The following is a 24,012-nucleotide window of genomic DNA, read 5'->3' on the forward strand; positions in this document are numbered from 1 at the left end:
TAGAGATCAACACAGAGGACCGCATTATCAACTCTGATTCTGATGTCCAGAAATTCTATTGTGTCTTTATTAAAATTGGACGTGAATTTCAAATTTTTATCGCCCAGATTTAACCAGTCGATAAATTCTTTAAGTGAATCCAGGGTTCCGGTCCATATAAAGAAAATATCGTCGATGTACCTTGACCAACAGCTGATATTTTCACTGAAAGGTGCTAAATTGTTAAAAATATGTTTTTCTTCGAATGCCGCTACATATAGGCAGGCCAGACTTGGGGCACAGGTAGCCCCCATGCTGGTCCCCTTAATCTGTTTAAAAAAATCATTTTTGAAAAGAAAGATATTGTTTTTTAAAATGATTTCTGCACATTCCAAGATGAACATAGCATGTTGGTCTAAGTCTTCCGTTTCATTTTTAAGGAGGCCCTCTAACATCTTGATGGTATCGTCCTGTGGGATGTTTGTATAGAGGGCCTCTATGTCCAGGGTTACCAGCCATTGTGTATTACAATTGTATGGTAAACCTTCAATTTTTTCGATCATGAATGTTGTATCCTTTACATATGCCTTTTGCTGGGTAACTATAGGTTGAAGGAATCTGTCTATATATTTACTTAGGGGTTCTGTGATGGAATTAATAGATGACACAATGGGTCTCATTGGTGGGTCAGCTATGCTTTTGTGGACTTTCGGAAGTCCGTACAGGGCAGGGATAATGGGTGCCTCGTTCCTCAAGAATTTATATTCATCTAGGCAAATTACCTCATCTTCTTTGGCAAAATTCAGAAGTGTGTTGACTTTTTGAATCAGGGCATTCCATTCAGATCTATTGGAGGGACAGTAGTGTTCAGAGTTATTAAGAAGAGTCATTGAGGAGGAGCCAAGATGGCGACCTGAACGGACGTACAGCCTTTCGGCTCCGCCGGTCCCTGAGTCCCGCACCGCAATCCTGTGTGTTACTACTGACCTTCTTCGACTTGAAGGTGCGGGGCACGGTACTGATGCTGTTGGTGTTCCTCCGGCCTCTCCACCCGCCCGGAGTCGGAAGTTGTTGGCTGGTTTGCCCTGGCTCGGGACCCTGCCTGCTGCGCCGCGCACTGCGGTCCTCGCACCCCCCGACCCCGCCGATCTGCGGCGGCGGCGGTGCGACGGTACGGAGTCTCCTTTTTGGCGCGTGGACTGCACACCGCCTGCCGCCTGGAACTATTGTACGTGTGCTGGGTCGCGCGGAGGTGAAGGGGAGAGGTGCCTGCTCTGCGAGTCCTTTGTTCTTGGCCACCATGTTCTTCGTCTCTACTCGTCCGTCTGGCCGGTAACGGCTATCCCAGCTTTGTTCCGCCTGCCTCATCGCACGGCCGCCGGCTTTCAGGCTCCGCTACGGATCGAGCGCACTATTGCTAGCCCGGACGACGCCAGCTGCTGCCCGGTCGCGTTCTGCGACCCCCTTTAACCCCTCCACAGTGACTCGTCGGATAGAGGACAAGATGGCGATGCCTGCGGTTCGCCGCTGTAAGGACGGCTACGCAACCTCTCCACGAAGCAGCGGGCCCGCCTACGTGCGGGGGGATGGAACACACTCTTTCCCTGTCAGTGCAGAATTGGGGAACCTACAGCCTGATTGCACTATTACAGACGTGTTGGCGGCCCTGGGCGAGCTTAGATTGGCGATGTTACATAGTTATAGCGCACTGGGGGAGAGACTCGATGCATGCGCCCACGCACTCAGTCCGGAGCAGGGGAATCGTCCCCGACGAAATTTCGGCTTGGATCTGTCACAGTCTATCGGCTCATCATTGCCTCGGAGTGATACATTGGACGTTACAGTAACCATCGCAGTGGCGGGGAGCGACTCGTTGCCAACTACCAGTTCACTCGTTGCTACAATGTTTCTCCCTTGCTCCATGCCTGACTGTGTACATCGCTTTACGGCGCCACGACCTTGGATATCAGTCGCCCGCTCTCTTGCTTCTTCGTCGGACTACATCTCGCGGACTTTGCTCGCCCTGGTATGTGACTTTTGTGACCTGGACACGCCGGGAAGGCCTGTGACCGATGGGAACTCATTTTTTGGGGCCAGACGTTGTTCTCTTTGTGTTTATGCGCCTCCCCCCTCCTCCAGGCGGCCATTTTTCCTGGTCCCCTCGGACTGCACTGGACTACCAGGTAGAATGGGTGAGGGGCCGTGCCCTAGATCGGGCCAGGGCTAGGAGATCTCCCTTTGTTTAACACCCGGGCGGGTGGGTGGGGGCTGTGTGGACTTTGAATTTGGCCAGTTTGACCACGGACTGTGCACGGCTCTCCCTAATTGATAGATTGCTGCTGATTCTATTTGAGGTTCCTATTGGGGTAGAGAATGTTTTTTGGGCCGGCGACGTCCGCATATATGTGTAATTGGCCCTCCTCCCGGTCTTCTTTTGTGGGAGTTCCAGGGTAGATTCTGTTCTTACTCCCTCTGTCACTGGATTATATTTCTTTTACTTTTCTTTCTCCTCTCTTTCTTACTCTCTCTTCTTTCCTCTTTTCTTCTTCTATATTTCGGGAGACTCTGGGCGACAGGCACGCTGTTTAGTGGGGTAGGCCGTAGCCATTACAGTGGTGTAGGGTGGGGGGGGTGTTTGTTATTTTAGTTTGTTTTCTTCTATGGTCTCTTTTCGCCTTTCTCCAGGGGGTGGGCTATGCCCCTTTGTTTTTATTCCTTTGTTTTGTATGCGTCTGCACTTTCTCCTTTTCGGGGCGGGAGGGCTGTCTATGTGGCGTCCAATTTTATTGATGATTATGATTAGCCCTTTCTTTTTGGACCCTTGCTGGGCGTGGGACGTCTCTGGGCTTGCCCTACAGTGGTTATTTGATTGCGTGGGGGGCTGTATCCCTCCCGCCCCCCCCCCTTTCTTTTTCGGTATATGTAGCATGACGCCTTGGTAGACATAGTTGCTACCTCCTCTATACTTTTATAATTTTTCCCTACTCTTAGCCTTCCTTTCCTCTTTCTCCGTTTCTTATTTCCCTCTCTTCTCGTTGTTATTTCTTTTCTTTTTCTATATTTCGGGTAAATCTGGGCGACAGGCACGCTGTTAGTGGGGTAGACCGTAGCCATTGCAGTGATGTAGGGTGGGGGGGGTGTTTGTTGTTTTAGTTTGTTTTATTCTATGGTCCCTTTTTGCCTTCTCCAGGGGGTGGGCTGTGTCCCTTGGTGTGTATTCCTTTGTCTCGTTAGCGTCTGCGCTTTCTCCTTCTTCGGGGCGGATGGGCTGTACGTTTGGCGTCCACTTTCTTTGTTTGTTGGTATTCTATGTCTATTTTGTACCTGATGTGGACGTGTTTGGTCTTTGGGCTCTGCCCTACTGTATCATCGGCTTGAGTGGGGGGCTGATCCCTCCCCCCCCCCCTGTTTTTCTTTCGGTATATGTCGCATGACGCGCTGGTAGATGTGGTTACTGCCTCCTTTATATAATGTAAAATGAAACCTCTTTATCCTGGCGCTGGCGATGTTATGTTTGTTGCATCCATCCTGTATTCATCCTGTCGTATACATTGCTATGTTTTTTGACTCTCCTGACTTTGCGGCCGGCCCCTGTGGTTGTGGGCCAGCGCTTGTACTTCTACCTGTTTTTCAATAAAGGTTTTTAAAAAAAAAAAAAAAAAAAAAAAAAAAAAGAAGAGTCATTATTCTTTTTTCATAGTCTTCGGTATTCATTACCACTATGCTGCCTCCCTTGTCACCGGGTTTAATCGTTAACAGATCATTATTTTCCAGATTTTTTAACGCCTCTCTTTCTTTGGAGCTAAGGTTGTTTATGCCTGTTAATGGGTGAACCAGTAGGTCTGAGATGTTACTTTCCACCACTTTCTCAAATAGATCTACTTGTTTACTGACCATCCCAAGATTGGGTGTCCATGTGGATCTAGGTTTAAGACCTGATTTGTTAGTGGGGCCTTCTTTCGCGGCTTTATCTTTGAAGAAATCCTGCAGCCTAATCTTTCTGAAAAAACTTTGGCAGTCTCTTTCTAAGCTATATTTGTTGACATGAGAACTGATAGCAAAACCTAAACCTTTTTCCAGGACTTGTTTCTCTATTTTGGTTAGAATGACATCAGAGAGATTTATAATTGGTGCTTTTTGATTTAATCCCATTTGGGTTGGCTCCTCGTATAATATCTCCTCTGTTGTTGAGGTTGAGGGAAAGCCTTCCCTCTCCCATTGCCTCTTGGGTGATTGTGGTGGTTCTGATGGTTCCCCCGACCTCGTTGTCCTAAAAAAGATAACGACTCTCTATTTGGAGTTGAAGTGGACTCCCCTGTTCTGTTTTTATCTGTTGATTTTTCTTGTTCGGAGTCGGTACTTGTATATGACGAGTCCGAAAAGGCTACACGTTTATTAGGGTATGCTTTCCAAGGTTATTGCCATTGATTTCTGTTGGCAAAATTGTCTCTAGGGCGATCGAAAAAGTCTTTTTGGGTATAAGGGTAGACCGTCTCAATGTTGTAATTAGAGACATCTTTAATAAATTTGTTTGTTTTTTTACCAAATAAGTAATCCCTATAGCCTGAGACGTCTTTTTGAATATCCTCGAGTTTTTTCTTCGCGTCTTCTAGTATCGAGGTGTCTAACTTAGCTTCTAGCTCAGCTATCTCCTTTCTTTCAATTATTAATATGGAATTAGCTGTTTCAATTATCAGCAACATCCAATCCCTGCTGCATCTATTGCCAATCAATGTCCAATTTTCTATAAACCCTTCATGGCGGATGAAAACCCCTGGTTCATTTTTGACCTGGAGGCCACTGGGAATTATACCCTTCTTGAGGTAATCGATTAAGAAATCAGCGTGTAGTTCTGTTTGAACTAGTTTCTTTTTATTGTTCCACAATTCACGCCATTTCTCTTCATCATTATTACAATTTGTGATGGAGGTATGATTTTTAGATGTGCCATTGACAATTTTATTAAATTCTTCTTCTGAAAAACCTTTGGTTTTCAAAGTGTCCATTCTTAATCTTTTGAACACCTGATGGGTCAATGCCCTGATAATCAGTTCGTTTGATGCGTCACCATGCGCTCTACAAGACCCCCTATTATTATTATTACTATGGCATACCCGACTCTCAGGCCTCCACGGAACAACCAGATGTCACGCCACAGACGGCAGATCTGATACACTGACTGAGCGGCCTCGACGAATGGAGTGGAATACCTACTGACAGTGCCTAGATGGGGCTGTTTTTTCCTCTCCTTTTTTTTCCCGCCCCCTTTCTTCTTTTTTCCTTGAACTAATGCAGAGCCCCGACCCTGATGACACTCGGGAATTGACCGCCTTCATGAGGCTCAATCGTAGGTACGAGACACAGTGAGGACCGAGTTCATGATAACTGATCCTTAGTGGAGAACCTCGCTAGACAGGGGCCTGCTGATGTGTCCGTCTGCTGGGGCCTAGGCGGTAGCGCCCCGAATGGTTGGAATTGGAAAAGGCCCACTGAACCCACGAGAGACTACCCCTCACTGAGAGGGGCGCTCCCGAGGAGCAGCGTACTTTCCAGCTTAAATGACTAATGATTTTGTGACTGGTCCACTTTGCCTGGAGAAGGTGAAGCTTCTTTTGCTTGTTCAATTGCTAAACAGATACAGTTGTGCCTAGTGCACAGCAACCCCCCTGGATTTAAAGGTTACTCATCTCATTGGAGATTTTGGACGGCGGCATGTTTAGCAGCCGACCTTTTGGCATTACATGTTGGTTGTTATGTTATTTTTCAGTGATTGACTTATCTCTTATTCCTTTTTTCTTTTGTGCCACGCAATTTTCAAAAGTACTTAACAAGATGTCTTTGGCGTTTTTTGGTGTGATGGAGATGGGGAAGCGGGGTGGAGATGCTGCTGTGAGGTTGTGGCGGGGCGCAGGGTGGGGACTTACCTGAAGTAACACGATGTCAGCGATAAGCATATGTACGTGGAACGTGCGCGGCATTCATACACCCTCACGCAGATACCAAATTTACTCCTACCTTAAGCGGCATCGAATCCACATTGCACTCTTGCAGGAAACGCACCTCAACAAGGCGGAAGTGCATACACTACACCGTAGATGGCGGGGGCAACTTTATGCTACGGAGTTCTCGTCATATGCCCGTGGGGCACTGATATGGGTGAGGCCCGGGACCAATTAACAAACTACATAGAAGGGGGTCTAAGGGCTAGTTTACCGACTCATACTAGATACATGCCCCTAACAGTAACCTAATTATACACAAAAGAATATCTAGGAGTCTATTAGTGAAATCAAATCACAACCAACTGTTGACGTGACAACTAGGAGAGGGGTGACAGCTACATTAACCAATTCCACCACGTGATATAATGACACCACATTCACGTGAGGCACATACTCAAGGTGAGAATTTTCCCATCAGTTGTCTGCCTGTACCGCCACTTTTACATCATTTGGGTTCTCCTTACCCAGGAGTCGATGCAATCACAGTCACACAAAACGGAAAAGAGGACTGTGAGAGTAAGAAGACCCACCGTTCTTGTCTGGTGAGCGGTAACAGTGTGATAGGACAACTGAAAAAAGCAGTGCAAGTGAGTGATTAGTGAAAATATAAAATTAGGTGAGACTGAGTAGAGGAAAGACTTTTAATGTGTTCTCTCAGCTCCCTAACTCTAAAAACAAAAGAGTGAAAACAGATTTAACAGAATATCTGCTCAGCGAGTGGTCAACATGTTTCTGCATCAAAAGGAAGTGCCTATGCATTCATCAGGACCTAGTTGGTGCTACTGCTGTAAAATTAGTGCCAAGAGTAAAAAGGAATCATATCACCTGATTGTCAGGTTCAGATGCTCCACCACAATCTACAAAATAACATCACATCAACAGAAGAGAGAAGTGAGAAGAGACACATAGTATTATAAGACAATACACTCATAAGTAGTGTTATTTATGTGACTTGCCAATACATATTTCATGACATGTTCACACTCACACAATTAATGTGGGGATCGCGCCTCACCTCACCTAGCTGCAGCTCAGGTAAATGAGGAGCACCGCTCTGTTTAGAAAAAACACATATACACATAAGTATTCACTGTTAATCCCCCTCGGGTACCGAAAATGACATCACTGACCAGAGTTGCAGGCGCTATCAAAGGTGCAAAGTAACTCACTATGCCACGTGATAGCTTCAACAATTCTGGAGACTGTACACTGACACTGGTTTCGAGTTACGGATGAACTATGCATTGCATGCACACAAGACTGTTGGTGGTCTATATAATCGCTTATTGTGCCGCATACTTGTGTCGGCAGTTCTGCAGTCACTGCACAAGATCCCTGATTAAATGTTACCCGTGATCTATACATCACGTGCCCTCAGGAATGCCGGTGATGTTGAAATAACCGCATCTGGGAATCGTCAGATGAATCTACACACCCCCCGGCTTATTGACAAAACGGGACTCAGTGCACGTGACTACGCCTAACACAGTAGCTCGGAAAATGCGGAAGTTTGTAGGCTGGGAGATGTTCTACACATTCAGAAATGCCGTAATCAGGCACTCTACATTCGCTCAAGTATGGCCGATCTTAGTGCGCCATGAGGACTTAACTGCATCCAAACAGACTCACAGCAATGCCGTATTCAGGCAATCCACATTGACTCTAGTGTGGGCGATACTCGTACGCCACGAAAAAAACGTAGCTACATACAGTCCGTGCGTGAGCATACGGAGCAGTAAGGGCTCACCTCTCCGTTGGTGTCTCCAGGCGTTCCTCTGCGCTGGACTTGGGGAGGCACCGAACGGAGGAGGCGCCGTCTATTTGGTGACTCGTGTTCTCGATACACTCACGTGATAGCGCAAGCGATGATGGTTATTGTAGTACATGAAGCGTACTGACGCTTGATCTTAGAAAACATACTCTCTTCAAGACCCTGGCTGTGGTGGAATATGCACGTGCACATTTGTCAACGCGCCACTTTATGTATACCTTATGCGGCCCTTGCTAGGAGCCATTTAAACAGTAAGATTTAAAGTGACCCTCTAGACTATACACATGAAACTCTCGTTATGAAATACTAGGCTTGTTCTATACATTCCAGTAGCCTTCCATCACTACGATATATCCTCAAGAGAGATATGGAGACTGTTAGACGGGGACCTGGAGGGTCGGCCGAGCACAGTGATCGCACAGACAGGTAACTTCCCCCCCACAGATGGACACCACACAAAGCTTATGGTAACACCTTTTATAGGCACTTCGGGTAGTAGAGTGGTACGATACAGGGCGATCAGGACACGATGATCCTCTCAGTTCTAGTCTCTAGTAAGGGAAGGGGGTAGCGGGACAGTCTTGGTACCCACGGGTACGGGTGTGTAACGGTGATAGCTCACAATCCTCGAGCTCGGTGTTCGGATGGGTCAGACCGCGGCAGCGCCGGCAGGTCCCGAAGAGGTCGTAGGTGGCACGGGCCGCGGCAGCGCCAGCAGGTCCCAACGAGGATGAAGGTTACAACGGGCCGCGGCAGCGCCAGCAGGTCCCACGAGAATGCAGGTTGCAACGGGCCGCGGCAGCGCCAGCAGGTCCCACGAGGATGAAGGTTACAACGGGCCGCGGCAGCGCCAGCAGGTCCCACGAGAATGCAGGTTGCAGAGGGCCGCGGCAGCGCCAGCAGGTCCCACGAGGATGGAGGTTGCAGAGAGCCGCGGCAGCGCCAGCAGGTCCCACGAGGATGAAGGTTGCAGAGGGCCGCGGCAGCGCCAGCAGGCAGGACAATAGTTCACAAGGCAGGGCTGTGGCAGCGCCAACAGTCCGTCAAGGATGAGTTCGTCGCGGTGTCTCTCGACTCCAGGATACAACTGCCTTCCTGTCCTGGGGCTGCCTCAGTTATAGGTCTGGCGCCCTTTGATGTCCGGACCCTCGCTCTTGGAGGTCGGGAGGTCTGGGATGGGGGAGTCCAGACACCCAGCAGGGGGGTGGAGCCAGCGCCCGAGGAGGCTGGGGGTGCTTGGCACCTGGCGGGGGAGAGCCGTCGACACTTCGTACTCCCATTGACCTGCCAAGTGGGCCGTTCACCTCCTGGGTGGAGGGTGGTGCCGGGATGTCGGGGCCTGGCCAGGCCCAGGGTTGGGGTCGGGCTGAGGCCGCGCGGCCGCGTGGTGCCGTGTCCAAGATGGCGGCTGGGCCGGGCAATGGTGCTGACGGGGGCCCGGGCCCTGTCCTGCGGGGAGGGAGCGAGCCCTTCATGTGGCCTGTCCAACAGAGACAATGTGTCCAAAACATGTACACAATGTATAAACGCTATATCAACAATATACAGCGGTCCACTAAACCATGTAAATGATATAACCATATGAATGATATGAATGATACCATTCTCTATATCTATACCAGCAGTGTGTATATTTTAGAGGACAACAGTCTTGGTATCATTATGGTGTATATTGTGCAAAAACATGATCAGTTACTATGATGGTATCCCACAGCTTATTTATTAGATCATAGCGACATCCAGGGAATAGGTTCGTTTAGGCCCTCCTTGTCGCTATTAAGCTTGTATACCCATTTCTGTTCTTTTTTTAACAGAAATTTGCTTACATCAGGGCAATGGTCAGGAATGGTTGGCTGTTCTAGTATAGTCCACATGAAATCATTGGGGCCATGTCCCACTTCAAGGAAGTGGGCTGTTAGGCGCGTCGCTTGTTTGCGGCATCGAACTGTGCTTTTGTGTTCACAAATGCGAGTTCTTGTTTTTCTAGTCGTCATGCCCACATATCTTTTAGACCATGGGCAAGTGATGAGATAGATGGTATTCTCACTGTTGCAATTTGTGAATTTTATCTGTTGCCACGGACGGCCTGTTCCTATCTCAACTGAGGTAAACTTAGTTGTCTGCGAACAGACAGAACAGTTTCCGCAGGGATGATGTCCTTGTACTGGTGGGAGATCCCATAGGGTCCCCACCTGTCGAGTCATCCTGTTTTTTGGCCTGGTGTGTACCAGCTGATCTTTTATATTTTGACCTCTCTTGAAGGCAAAAAGTGGTAAAGGTAGTGTATCCCCGCCGGTATTCAGGATTGACCAGTGTTTTTTTATGATCTTTTGAACATGGTTCGAACTGGTGTGGAAAGTGTTCACAAAAGTTATCCTGTCTGATTTCTCTTTCGGAACCGCTAGATCTAAGAGGGATTCGCGGTTGTTATTCGACGCCCTTTTCTTAGATTGGCGTATAATTGTAGATGGATAGTTCTTCTCACGTAGTTGTTCTGACAATTTGGCCGAATGGGCCTCGAAAGCCTCTTTGGTAGAACAGTTCCTTTTAAGCCTGAGGAACTGTCCAAAGTGCAAGTTGTTTCTGAGTGCTCTAGGGTGGCAACTCTCATAGTTCAGGTGTGCATTCCTTGCCATGGATTTCCTGTATAGTTCCGAGATTAGGCCATCTGTGGTGGCCAATATCATGAGATCTAAAAAAGGTAGGTGGGTTCTGCTGTATTCAATTGTGAATTTCAAATAGATATTACAGGAGTTTAGCCAGCGATGGAAGTCCATAAGATCTGATTCTGAACCTCTCCAGACTACGAAGATGTCATCTATGTATCGCTTCCAGACTCGGAGCGATACATAGTAAGGATTGTCGTGGTTGAGCACCTTCGTCTGTTCAAATACATGAACGTAAAGATTAGCTAAACTAGGAGCAAAGACACTACCCATGCTTGTGCCAGATGTTTGGAGATAGGTAGTGTCTTCAAATTTGAAATAATTCTCTTTCATCGCTAGTTCAGCTAAGTTCATGATGAAAGGGACAGGTGTTCGAGATTGTAGGTCCCTCCCTTGTAGAATGGTGTCAATGACCTCTAAGGTCTATGTCTGGGGGATAGATATATAGAGCGACTCGACATCAAAAGAGACAAGAAGGTCTCTTGAGATGTCGAAATCGATGTCAGGAAGAAGCCGCAGGACATCCTTTGTGTCCTTCAAGTACGTGGGCATTTCTCTTACTATAGGGTTCAAGAAATGGTCTACAAATGTAGATAGAGGTTCCAGAACTGAACCAACTCCGGAGATTATGGGTCTGCCAGGAGGTGGTCTCTGTTGTTTATGGACCTTTGGGAGACAGTAGAAGTATGGAATGGATGGATGGGAGGTACACAGATATTGACCTTCCTGTGGAGTGATCCATCCTTCCGAGGTGGCCTCTTCTACTAGTTGACAGATCTTAGTTTTTAATTTCTCCGTTGGATCCTCCTTCAATGGAAGGTAAGATTTCCGATCCTGAAGTTGCCTTAAACATTCTGTTCTGTAAGTTTCTGTATCCAACACCACAATCGCACCGCCTTTGTCTGCGGGCTTGATTATGATTGCTTCATTAGATGTTAAAGAGCGTAAAGCTAATTTTTCTCTTTTCGGTAGCTTCATATAGGGCCTAGGCCTTTCAGTCTTAAAGAGTGTGTTGATATCGTTTTCCACAGCCTCTTCAAAGGTCTGGACTCTAGCTGGTAAACCAATGACTGTAGGGTTAAAAGTCGATGGTTTTTTTAAACCTGTGTTGGCGTCTGATTGTAATGAATTGGTTGAATCGTGTTTAGCAAAAAAGTAATGAAGCCTGATCTTTCTGAACAGCTTGGCTAGTCCAACTTGTGCTGTAAAATGGTCACCTTCATTGGTGGCTACAAAACCTAACCCTCGGTTTAGGAGACTCTCTTCATCAGTCGATAAAGAGTGGGAGCTACGATTAATTACAAGGCTGGCTGGTTTGTCGCGCTGTTCGTTCCCGCATTCTCCCTGGGTATGCTCTTGCCATTTCTCAGATCCATAGTCGGTTGCTGTGTCTTCCGCATTTTCCGAGCTACTGTGTTAGGCGTAGTCACGTGCAATGAGTCCCGTTTTGTCAATAAGCCGGGGGGTGTGTACAATTCATCTGACGAATCCCAGATGCGGTTATTTCAACATCACCGGCATTCCTGAGGGCACGTGATGTATAGATCACGGGTAACATTTAATCAGGGATCTTGTGCAGTGACTGCAGAACTGCCGACACAAGTATGCGGCACAATAAGCGATTATATAGACCACCAACAGTCTTGTGTGCATGCAATGCATAGATCATCCGTAACTCGAAACCAGTGTCAGTGTACAGTCTCCAGAATTGTTGAAGCTATCACGTGGCATAGTGAGTTACTTTGCACCTTTGATAGCGCCTGCAACTCTGGTCAGTGATGTCATTTTCGGTACCCGAGGGGATTAACAGTGAATACTTATGCGTATATGTGTTTTTTCTAAACAGAGCGGTGCTCCTCATTTACCTGAGCTGCAGCCAGGTGAGGTGAGGCACGATCCCCACATTGGGTGAGTGTGAACATGTCATGAAATATGTATTGGCAAGTCACATAAATAACACTAGTTATGAGTGTATTGTCTTATAATACTATGTGTCTCTTCTCACTTCTCTCTTCTGTTGATGTGATGTTATTTTGTAGGTTGTGGTGGAGCATCTGAACCTGACAATCAGGTGATATGATTCCTTTTTAGGTCTCGGCTAGAAGCGAGCGAAGCTCGCTCTCGCCAGAGACCTTATTGTTAACGGCTCAGCTTCCCAGGAGTACAGTCCTGGCCGCGCGCAAGGCGATTTGCGCCGGCCACGCGCGCGTGAACGCGCTGTCCTCCTCGGAAGCTGAGACGCTAGCAATACCTCCCGCTGCTTGCGCATGCGCCGTGCCCCATGGAAGGTTTCGGCTTTACGCATGCGCCGTGCCCCTTACTGCAGGACCGGCCGCGGCAGACTCGGGGCTGCGGCCGTCCACTTTAAGCACTTTAGGGGTTAAGAATCTTGTTGTTTTACGCACAAGCTCAATATTAACTTGCTTCTACCGCGTTCAGCCAAAACGAATTCATAACCGTCTATAAATCAGTAACTCAGCAGCAAAAAACCTGGGAAGCCCATCCTGCGACAAACAACACGCACCAGCGCTTCACGCCGCGAGCCCGCGTGTGAGCACACGGGGGTAGCAGGTGGGCGCTACGAGCGTGGCAGGTGGGCGCTACGAGGGTAAAGCAGGAGACCTGGAAGGGTATGCACGAGCTAGAGGAGGTAAAGACATGAGAAGAATCCATGACCCCGGCGGTCAGGGGGTGCCACGCGCTTATGTTTTGTTATGCTGTGCGTTGTTCTATGTTATATTATGCGTTGCTCTGTTATATAGGTTGTGCTGCATTGTGCACTTATATGTTGTTGCGTGTTGTGTTATGTTATATATGATGTGATGTGTTTTGCTATATGTTTCGATGTGCTGTTATTATATAACTTATGCTGCGTTATGCGAGGTACTTTGGTGTGTTATGTTATGTGCTGTATTGTTATATGCCGTATTGTGTTGTATTGTATTGTATATTGTGCTGCTTTGTTATGCTACATGCGGAACAATGTTATCTTAAGGTCACCTACCTCTTCGATGCCCCAGTAAAAGCAGACTCAGCCGAAAACATCCAAAAAAGCCCAACACCCGTGTGTGGCAACGAACAAAGAAGGGCACAGTGCCCGCCGCTCGATTGGTATCCTGCCCGGGGGTCCGACGCCTGGCACACTCTCCCCAGTGGGTACAGCTTCCTTGTCCAATATAGACCTCTCTTCCCCTCCGTTCCACGGGGTGGGCGTCGACAGGTGGGCAGAGTGCGCTGCGAGACTGCTGGTGATGGGTGTCCGGGTGGCACGGCACTGGGTGGCGCCAGTCACTCCGCGAGGGTGCCTGGCTGGAACGGTGTGGGTCTGGGCGTCCGCCGGTCGGTGTCCAGGTGGCAGACTGCGCCCCGCGGAGGGCACGCCGTCTTTAAGGCGCGCTCAGGTGAGTGGTCCGTGAGTCACGGCTGGTAAACACTTCTCGGAGAGAGATGTCTGGGAGCCCCGCATACCTGCACAGGCAGGAAGGGCCTCGCAGGCTCTGCCTCCACAGCGGCGCTCACTCCCACGCCCCACCTCCTCACCACACCCTCACCGTGCAGCAGTGGGCAGGGAGCCGGGCTCCTGCGCTCCAGGAACCGAGGCAGGCATGGGCAGGACACGGCACGCCCGAGCGGGAGTGCGGTAGGAAACTGCAAGTACCACAATGCAAAGTGTTGTGAGCTGAAAAAGGCAGGGTTGCCTCACCTCTCACACCCGCCTTCGGACTGCACTGGAGGGGCAGAACACAGTCTGAGCATACCAAGGAGGGTCCTGGGGTGGGGGGAGTGGCAGGAGTTACCAAGGATGCGCGCAGGGAGGGACCGCGGCCGCGAGTGCCAGGGAGTGACCTCGGCTTGAAGTGACAGGAATGGAACTTGGCCTTGGAGTGACAATCAGGAAACCCCGCGGGCAGTGTAGGGAGCTACCCGGAGAGTGAACGCAGGGAGGGACCCCTCTGCTGCGAGTGACAGAGAGGGTCTGAGGCGTATTGTGCCAGGGAGGGACCTCTGAGGGAGTGGCAAGGAACCTTAGGGTAGAGGGAACAGCCTTCCCAAGAGCCTCCTGCTTCTAAACCGGACAATGCCGAGCACTCAACGCCACCGGGTGGGGTACAAAGACCATGGTATTGTGGTTGGTCTCCAGACAGTGTGGGCTCCTTGGCGCAGGCGGTATTTTGGCACTGACATTCACTTGCTTCTGTGTTGCTTTTACAATTCTCCCTCGGGGTCCGTTTCCCGCACACTTCCTCCCCTTCACGACAGATTTAGAAAGCCATTGTGTCTGGGCCGCTGCAGCCTTCAGTGCAGGCCAGTACCCCAGACGTCGTCGAAAGTCTCCGCTGAGGGGCAAGGGGGCAGTTGGGGTGCCAGTGTGAGGTGTTCAACACTTTTGCGAAGAAATTCAGATTAAAATGGTCTTGGTCAGCACCTTTCACCAGCTCCTAATGCACATCCTCAATACCCCTACCAAGCGCCTGAAAGCGAATGAGTTCACAGCGAGCACTATGCACAGACCTCACAGCCATAAGTTTATTGGAAAGACAAATACACACACTGGCAAATGACATGGATGATGGCCTAAGAATAGGTTCACTGGAATTATGCGACAGGCCAGGATCAAATTATGTGGCAAGGCTGACTAAATAATGCGAGATGCAAAGGCACATTTGTGCGGTGTGATGCAGCACGTTTTGACAGTAATACAGCATTAATACAGCATTAACACTGAAATACGGCAATAAGCAATTGAAAGCCGATCACAATTGAAAAGGGCTGCCCACTGCACGCAACGTGAGACTTGTCGAATGGATCGTGGTGCTGCAACTGTTTCAATGTAATGTCTGTCAGCAGATTCATGCCATATTAATTAGTTTGGATTTCCTTTATCATGGTGTGTGGCCTATTGTAAAGCTTGATCTACTGGTTATGTCTATGCTTGTTGAAGCTAGTATTTCGTAATAATTCGTAAAAGAGTCGGAGGTTCCAAATGGTTTTCAATCACGCAGGCGTAATTCGTGTACCTTCGGATCTTTGTGGTACGGCTGGTACCTGCAATTCTCCGAATGACAGCACGTCGAGTAATTATGAGCCATTCACGGTAAAAAAAATAATCACAACTATTTATAATGAATTTACAGTGAATGCCATGGTGCATTCACTGTAAAAATGTACAGCAAATGCTCGGGAACAACAGAACGCGAGCAGCTGTTGCTTGTGCTGCTTTTGTTTTTGCACTATTTGTTAGCACAAAATGCGTCGTTGTATTAAAAATGGACGCAAGGATACCATTTGTATTAAAACATAGGTCTAAATGAAGGATTTGCATCCCGTGTAATTACGCATATTGCAATTTCGCGTCATTGCGCAAAAACAAATGCTGCGAATTGTGGCTACCAAGCATTTTTAGGTCTCGGCTAGAAGCGAGCGAAGCTCGCTCTCGCCAGAGACCTTATTGTTAACGGCTCAGCTTCCCAGGAGTACAGTCCTGGCCGCGCGCAAGGCGATTTGCGCCGGCCACGCGCGCGTGAACGCGCTGTCCTCCTCGGAAGCTGAGACGCTAGCAATACCTCCCGCTGCTTGCGCATGCGCCGTGCCCCATGGAAGGTTTCGGCTTTACGCATGCGCCGTGCCCCTTACTGCAGGACCGGCCGCGGCAGACTCGGGGCTGCGGCCGTCCACTTTAAGCACTTTAGGGGTTAAGAATCTTGTTGGCGCGGAGGGGGGTTCGATTTTACAGTGGTTGATTTGCCCTGGCCAATAGGACAGCAGTGGCGCGCTTGTTTATTTAATTACCTGGTGCAGCTCGTCACGGGGAGCCGCGCGGACCGGGAGCAGCTGCAGCGGATCGAGTCCGGTATTGTTTTCCCATTAGCGTTATGTGTTATTTTGCCCTGGCCATTAGGACAGCAGTGGTGCGCTTGTTAAATTAATTACCTGGTGCCGCTCATCATGGAGAGACGCTCAGACCGGGATCCGCTGCAGCGGATCGAGTCCGGTATCTCGGAGATGTCTGTCAGCGCGACACAGACAGGTAGAGATTAACCAGACTATCACTTCACCACCCCCTCCCCATCTCCCTGTGTTACACCATGCCTCCCCCCGGCACGTCTCTCTCTAATGCGGTGACTTCATTCATCTCTGAACTGAATCTGTTCACATTTGCAAATGAAGACGCCGTCATTTCGGTTTAATTTGAAATTACTGTGGCTAATCCGACGCCTGACACCCGACACTGTCATAGGCCCCATGATGGTCCTGCTTTCCTTCGCCTCCTCGGTACGTCAAGACTAGGCCCTGCCGCTTGTCATGAGCATGGTGCGTTTTAGGAGGGGGTGTGAAGGGGGTGTAAAGAGCGCACTTTGAGACTAGGCTCCCATGGTGGTAGGGTTCAAAGTGTCTTTCATTTCTGAGACCACCTCAGCTCTGTACCTCACAGCCTTACCCTTATAGAGATGAGGAAACGTTAAAACGGGGGTTACTGGCAGGAGGGGCGAGGTTGGTATCGTTGAGGGCCTGTCAGCAGGGCAGAGTTGCCATTCTGGCATTTGGATGTAGGCTGCATGCAAGGGGCTGCTTTCAGGGCCAGGCAAAGGCTTGAAAGTGCTGAAACATAGTTTTCAATTTAGTGCTGTAATTTGCACTGAATGAACTTTTTTTTCCTTTGGTGGTGGTGGATGAGGTAGGGCAATCCTCATGGCCCAGCCAGGATGGACGACCTGGCTTTGCTCGCTGGTGAGCTGCAGTATGGGGCTGATTCGAACATGCTTGCCAGGGCTAGGAGGTTACTAGCCCTGTCCTGCTACTCTATGGGCCTGGATTATCTCAGTGTAATGAATGACAAGTGAACCACGTCGAGGCCCTCACGATCTTTTATGGTTCGTTGTATGTCACAATATTGCAGTCAAACTATAAACCTAAAGGTACATTGTGGCCATATAATAGCCAGCCATCAGTATGGTTGATTTTTGAGTGTGATATTTTAGTACAACACCTTGTGGTTAGGTGACTACTGTTGCGGACATTTCTTTTAATATTTTTCTCATTTCTGTTCGGCCGATTTCACTCTGGCCTTAAAACAATTGCCTATCTAACCGAACACTCTGGACACCTAACATTACATGCAAGGTAGCATTCCCTAAAGCATATGCCATGCATACTCATAAAAAGTAATGTCAAACAAAACATTACACACCCATCTGATTCTGGAGAATGGCACTTTTCTGACTAAGCAACTAATCTCACCAGAAAACCCACTGGTAAATGAGTTCCCCAGTCCCCTTTCTGCGTGAAAGGGATCGTGCTATGAAAGATTGAGCAGCACCAGCAGGGTGTATGTCTTCCCTATGCGCTATTAGTATTGTAAATAACAATGCCATGTATTTATGTTTTAAAACCCGAAATATAAATCGAAGGCATTGTAATTTACAATGCCAATAGCAAAAACTCGTGTGAATGCGAGACCTATTGCATTGCAAATGCTTGTATTTAAAAGGATTCACAGCTCGAGACGCACAACCACACACACACAGCCACACACACACAGCCGCCACACACACACAGCCACACACACACACACAGCCACACACACACACACACACAGCCAACCACACACACACAGCCAACCACACACACATACACACAGCCACACACAGCCACAGCCACACACACACAGCCACACACACACAGCCACACACACACAGCCACACACACACACAGCCACACACACACACAGCCACACACACACACAGCCACACACACACAGCCACACACACACAGCCACACACACACAGACAACCACACACACAGACAACCACACACACACACCACCACACACACCACCACACACACCACCACACACACAGACAACCACACACACACCACCACACACACACCACCACACACACACACACACACAACCACACACACAACCACACTGTCAGTGCACACTTTCACCAGGCACAGGCACCATCAGTCATCAGTGCACGCTTTCACTGGGCACAAACACCACCAGCCGTTGGTGCACGCTTTTACCGGGCCCAAACACCACCAGCTGTCAGTGCACGCTTTCATCAGACACACACCACCAGCCGTCAGTGCACACTTTAACCAGGTACACACACCACCAACCGTCAGTACACGCTTCTACCAGGCACACACACCACCAGCCGGTAGTGCACACTTCCACCAGGCACACACACCACCAGCCATCAGTGCACAATTTCTACAGGCACACACACCACCAGCCATCAGTGCACACATCAATTGTTAACGCATCCACAAATAACTATTGTAACAATCGCAGTATGGCGCACTTTACTTTGAAACATATTCATCTAAAGCGCAGCATGCCACCACTGCTACAAAAATAAATACACATTTTTTTGGCCTACAATTTATAGACTTTTGGTGCAATTGGTGTTGCAATATTAAGCAATGCCAATAGCTCAAACTTAATTAACCCGAGACCTATTGCATTGTAAATGCTTGTTACTCTTGTCACTAATTTTACAGCAGGAGCACCAACTAGGTCCTGATGAATGCATAGGCACTTCCTTTTGATGCAGAAACATGTTGACCTCTCGCTGAGCAGATATTCTGTTAAATCTGTTTTCACACTTTTGTTTTTAGAGTTAGGGAGCTGAGAGAACACATTAAAAGTCTTTCCTCTACTCAGTCTCACCTAATTTTATATTTTCACTAATCACTCACTTGCACTGCTTTTTTCAGTCGTCCTATCACACTGTTACCGCTCACCAGACAAGAATGGTGGGTCTTCTTACTCTCACAGGCCTCTTTTCCGTTTTGTGTGACTGTGATTGCATCGACTCCTGGGTAAGGAGAACCCAAATGATGTAAAAGTGGCGGTACAGGCAGACAACTGATGGGAAAATTCTCACCTTGAGTATGTGCCTCACGTGAATGTGGTGTCATTATATCACGTGGTGCAATTGGTTAATGTAGCTGTCACCCCTCTCTTAGTTGTCACGTCAACAGTTGGTTGTGATTTGATTTCACGAATAGACTCCTAGATATTCTTTTGTGTACAATGAGGCCCGGGACCCCCTTTACAGTCTCGCACGCTCGCATAGATCAGGAGGGTAGGTTTGTAATCGTGCAAGGCAAGCTAGACAAGGCGACCTGTGGTCCTGACATCGTTATATGCCCCTAAAACTGATCAGGGAGGTTTTCTTGCAAAACTATCAACAGACCTGGCACCTTGGCACGGGGTCCCCTGGGTTTTGGGGGGTGACTATAATTGTATCCTTGATGCTGGGTTGGACCGCTCCTTCCCGCCCCTGCTGGGTACCCCTGCACAGGGAGCGATGAAGGCCCTGGTTGCCTGGGCCAGGCAATGGGACTTACATGATGCCTGGCGGAACCTCAACCCCCATACGAAAACATACTCCTATTACTCAGGCGTACACGCATTACATGTCAGGTTGGACAGATTTATGCTATCTAATGAATTGCTCCCACATGTCGCTGACACCTACTACATGGGTCGCACTCACTCCAACCATAACCCGCATGTGCTAGATCTGGCCTGGGATTGCCCTCACCCGCCCATCCCCACTTGGAGGCTACAACCGGCTTTATTACTGGATACCCCTTTTCGCAACTCATTAGGTACACAGATTGCGCACTACTTTGAGGAGAATACTGACACAGCATCCACCCCCCAAATCAAATGGGACGCATTTAAAGTTGTCACTAGAGGCCATTGCCTGGGTACACAAGCTAACATGTGGAAGCAACTAGATGGGGAACTAACACACATAGAAGCCGACCTGCTCCGATTGGAACAAGATGCAGTGGCGGGCAATGAGGAATCACTATCGGAAGCACGAGAAGAACACGAGCGCTTGCTAGAGAGACTATGTCATATTAACTATGCAGCCCATTCAGCACGCACACATCATCTTGGAGACAAACCCGGGAAACTGTTGGCTTGGCTGATCCGACAGGAAGACAGGGTGACACCTGTGGCAGCGATACGTACTAGTCAGGGAGACATTGCGTACACTCAAAGCGACATACACGCAACATTCGTGGACCATTACAGAATGTTATACTGTTCACGGTTACGAGTCCCCTGCACTGCGATAATTGCATACCACTCGGACATACCACTACCAGAGATTGATGACACACAGAGAGACGAACTAGAAGCCCGGCTTATGCCAGATGAGTTACGTACGGTCATATTTGCTTTATCTAATGGCAAGTCACCAGGCCCGGACGGGCTGCCTGCTGAATTTTATAAAGCCTACCCTGATATCCTAATCCCTGAGCTACTAAAGGTATACGAGGCGGCTATCTTGGACTCCTCCCTCCCCCCCACGATGAACGAAGCTAACCTCATTTCCCTCCCTAAGTCTGGCAGAGACCACATGGGACTGGGCTCATATCGACCGCTGGCCCTCCTGAACACCGATTATAACGGCTTTGTACCCACTCGCAGTACCTCCCACAACATAAGAAAGCTGTCCAGGGTGCAACGGTACGCTACGCTGCAGTGGCCTCGCTCGGGGTGTCTGGTATTGGACCTGGAAAAGGCCTTTGACTCAGTTGAGTGGCCTTATCTCCTAGCTGTCTTGCAGAAATATGGCCTTGGCGATGAATATATCGATATGGTCAGTTTACTGTATCAGAAACCTACGGTGCGTGTACGCACAGGACACCTGCTGTCAGACACCATCAGTGTAAAGAGAGGCACTAGGCAGCGATGTCCTCTGTCCACGCTGCTTTTCTCGTTAGCAATTGAGCCTCTAGCAGCGCTACTGAGAACACAAGGTGTGGAGTGGGGGATCCCCCTGGCGGATGGTCTCCACACAGTCTCCCTATATGCGGATGACCTCCTTTTATACGTCAAAGACCTGACCTGCTCGCCGCCGGCGCTGTCTGACGCCATTCACAGCTTTGAGACTATGTCGGGCCTCAGGGTCAATTGGGCCAAATCTGGGGTATACTCCTTTAATCCATACGCTCAGGAATGTGAGGTCCGCATCAACGACGAAAGGCTCACCTGGTACCCCACTACATTTTAATACCTGGGAATCCATATCAACAGAACCCTGCCAGATGTGCTGGAAGGCAACCTAGTGCGGGCAATCTCTTCCTTACAAGCGCAATTGGCCTTTTGGAAGACTCTCCCCCTTAACGTGCCTAGTCGAATTACACTGACAAAAATGATAGTTTTACCAAGATTACTGTACTATTATGCTAACATTCCAGTGTATGTCCCGGCACGAATTTTTAGGGAGCTGGAAACTTTGGTCAGGAACCTGATATGGAATACAGGGAGACCCCGGGTTGCATTGACAAAACTATACGCACCTGTGGAAGCGGGAGGACTAGCAGTGCCTAACCAGGAGCTTTACTATCTGGCGGCACAGCTGCAGTGGGTGACGGGATGGTTGGGTGGACGGCACCTTAGTGATACTGCCACGGATGCTACAGTCTGGACCAAAGCGCAGATCCACGCACTATTCCACCCTTTGGCCAAGACTACATGCCCTTCGCAGTTACACTTAGCAGTGGCCCGCAAATGCTATATTCGCAGCTTGAAGCTCACCAGAGCAGTGACGCCCTATGCCCCAGCACTCCCACTGTTGGGGACACCCAGAGAAGGCGGCGTAGTAATGGAGGCCGCACGGACACCCTGGATGCGGGCTGGGGTAGACACGCTGGGGGACTTGTATGCAGATGGAGCCCTGGTTCCCTTTGCAACACTAGCCGCAGACACGGGACTCTCAGCTGGGCAGTTCCTGCTACACACGACCATCACGCACACGTACACGAGGGCCTGGAACGATATCTCCCAGGAGTTGCCCACACACCTATTAATCCAATACTTATATGTCATGGGAAATGGCTCCCATGTGATCCATTGGCTGACGCAGGCACTATTGGCACACACGCAATGTTCCTTACGGCCTCTCCGAGACAAATGGGAGGCAGACAGGGGAAGGGCATGGACGGATAAGGAATGGGCGATGGCACTGGCCAGTCCCCGCAATGTACCACGCAACTCCCGCTTTAAGCTTATCCAATTTTATATATTGCAACGCGCGTACTTGAAGCCCAATAAAATTAACAAGTACTTTGCGATCGCAACTACTGCGTGTCCGAGATGTTCGCTGACTGATGCCGACCTACTTCATATGATGTGGTCCTGTCCCAACATACAGACATATTGGCACACAGTGACGGTTCTGTTGGCGGAGAGCACCGGTGAGAGCCATCAATACACTTGGGAGGTATGCCTACTGGGTCTCTACAAAAGAACAAAAAACAACACAGTTCCTTCTAGATTCTGGGACCTAGGACTCATAACGGCTAAGAGACGGCTCACTAAGCGATGGAAGAGCAGTGAACCCCCACATGTGAAGCACTGGCGTACCTCATTTGACAACTGGGCTAGAGCAGAGAGCATTACTCTACATAGGGAGGAGACGGCGGGACAGAGAAAATTCCCCATTACGCGACTCAGGGATGATACCTTGAAGTCTTTCCACCGTGTGTGCCTTGCCCAGGGCATTACTTAGCTACTTTCCACCTGGGGCCTCACCTGGGAAGAGGATGAGATACAGGGCTACACGTCCCCATGACCGCCAATTGCCACGCATCTGCATGTAATGAATCACAACTACTTTACACATTAATGTTACTGACCCATGTAACGATGACACTAACCCCCCTTGGCGCCGAGAGCTTGCTATCCACTTGCCATGCAGGATCAGCTATGCCCCCCCCCAGAGGGCTCCTCGCAGCGGCGGACTCCTGCCTATCGCGCCCCTCCCACGTTAACACTTCTCTAACACCGAAGACGCTCACTCATGACAATATATGGTACTACCACTTATTTTAAATCTTGTAACCATTTTAATTTCTACCTTTCTAATTTCCCCCCTTTTCTTTCTTCGTTAGTTACGCATTTTAGTGTTGGAAAAGTTATTATACACGAATTAACGCATTTATTGTGCTGTTATTTGAATATTGGATTTATATATAAATCGCCTTCCACTTCACAACGCTTGTACACGGATACACGCTGGACAATAATGTCACATGCTTACTAAAGAGTGGGAGTTGACAGTGACGCGTGATTGGAAGATTAGGCCAAAGGAAATTACATTCAAACACCACACGGCGCATGGTACTCTGCACTCACTGGCTGAACACTATCCGCACGCCATTTTCAAAGCACACTAAACCCATGACTATTTTCAATCACGGCCTGGGGCATATTCGGATTTACAGATACCCAGCACACTCCGATTCTCAGATACGATCATTTTGTACTATAAAATATATGATTTGGCATAGTGAAAGAAGTGCCCTTGAGACCTGATTTCTGCTTTCTCTTCCCTCCCTCATATTTGCTTTTTCTCGCTTTCACTTCCTCTTTGTGTTGGGTGGAAAGAGGTGGAAATACTGTGTTACGGGGAAATGTGCTATCCTCTGACGGTTATATTTTGAAGATGAGATGATGTGTTACAATTGTTTGTTTGTGGAATTGACACATATTGTAAGCGCATAAAGAAACCAAATAAAGATATTCAAACAAAAAAAAATGAACTGCTTAACTCCACAA

The 24,012-nt window shown here is 48.8% G+C and overlaps 1 long non-coding RNA gene across 1 annotated transcript in view; it reads left to right on the plus strand.

The window, feature by feature from the left end:
- LOC144798450 (uncharacterized) overlaps window positions 1-24,012 on the plus strand; it is a 1,486,395-nt gene that overhangs the window by 364,860 nt on the left and 1,097,523 nt on the right. The gene's annotated exons all lie outside the window — the stretch shown is intronic.

This window comes from Lissotriton helveticus, chromosome 12 (assembly GCF_964261635.1).
Source record: "Lissotriton helveticus chromosome 12, aLisHel1.1, whole genome shotgun sequence".
Lineage (NCBI taxonomy): Eukaryota > Metazoa > Chordata > Amphibia > Caudata > Salamandridae > Lissotriton > Lissotriton helveticus.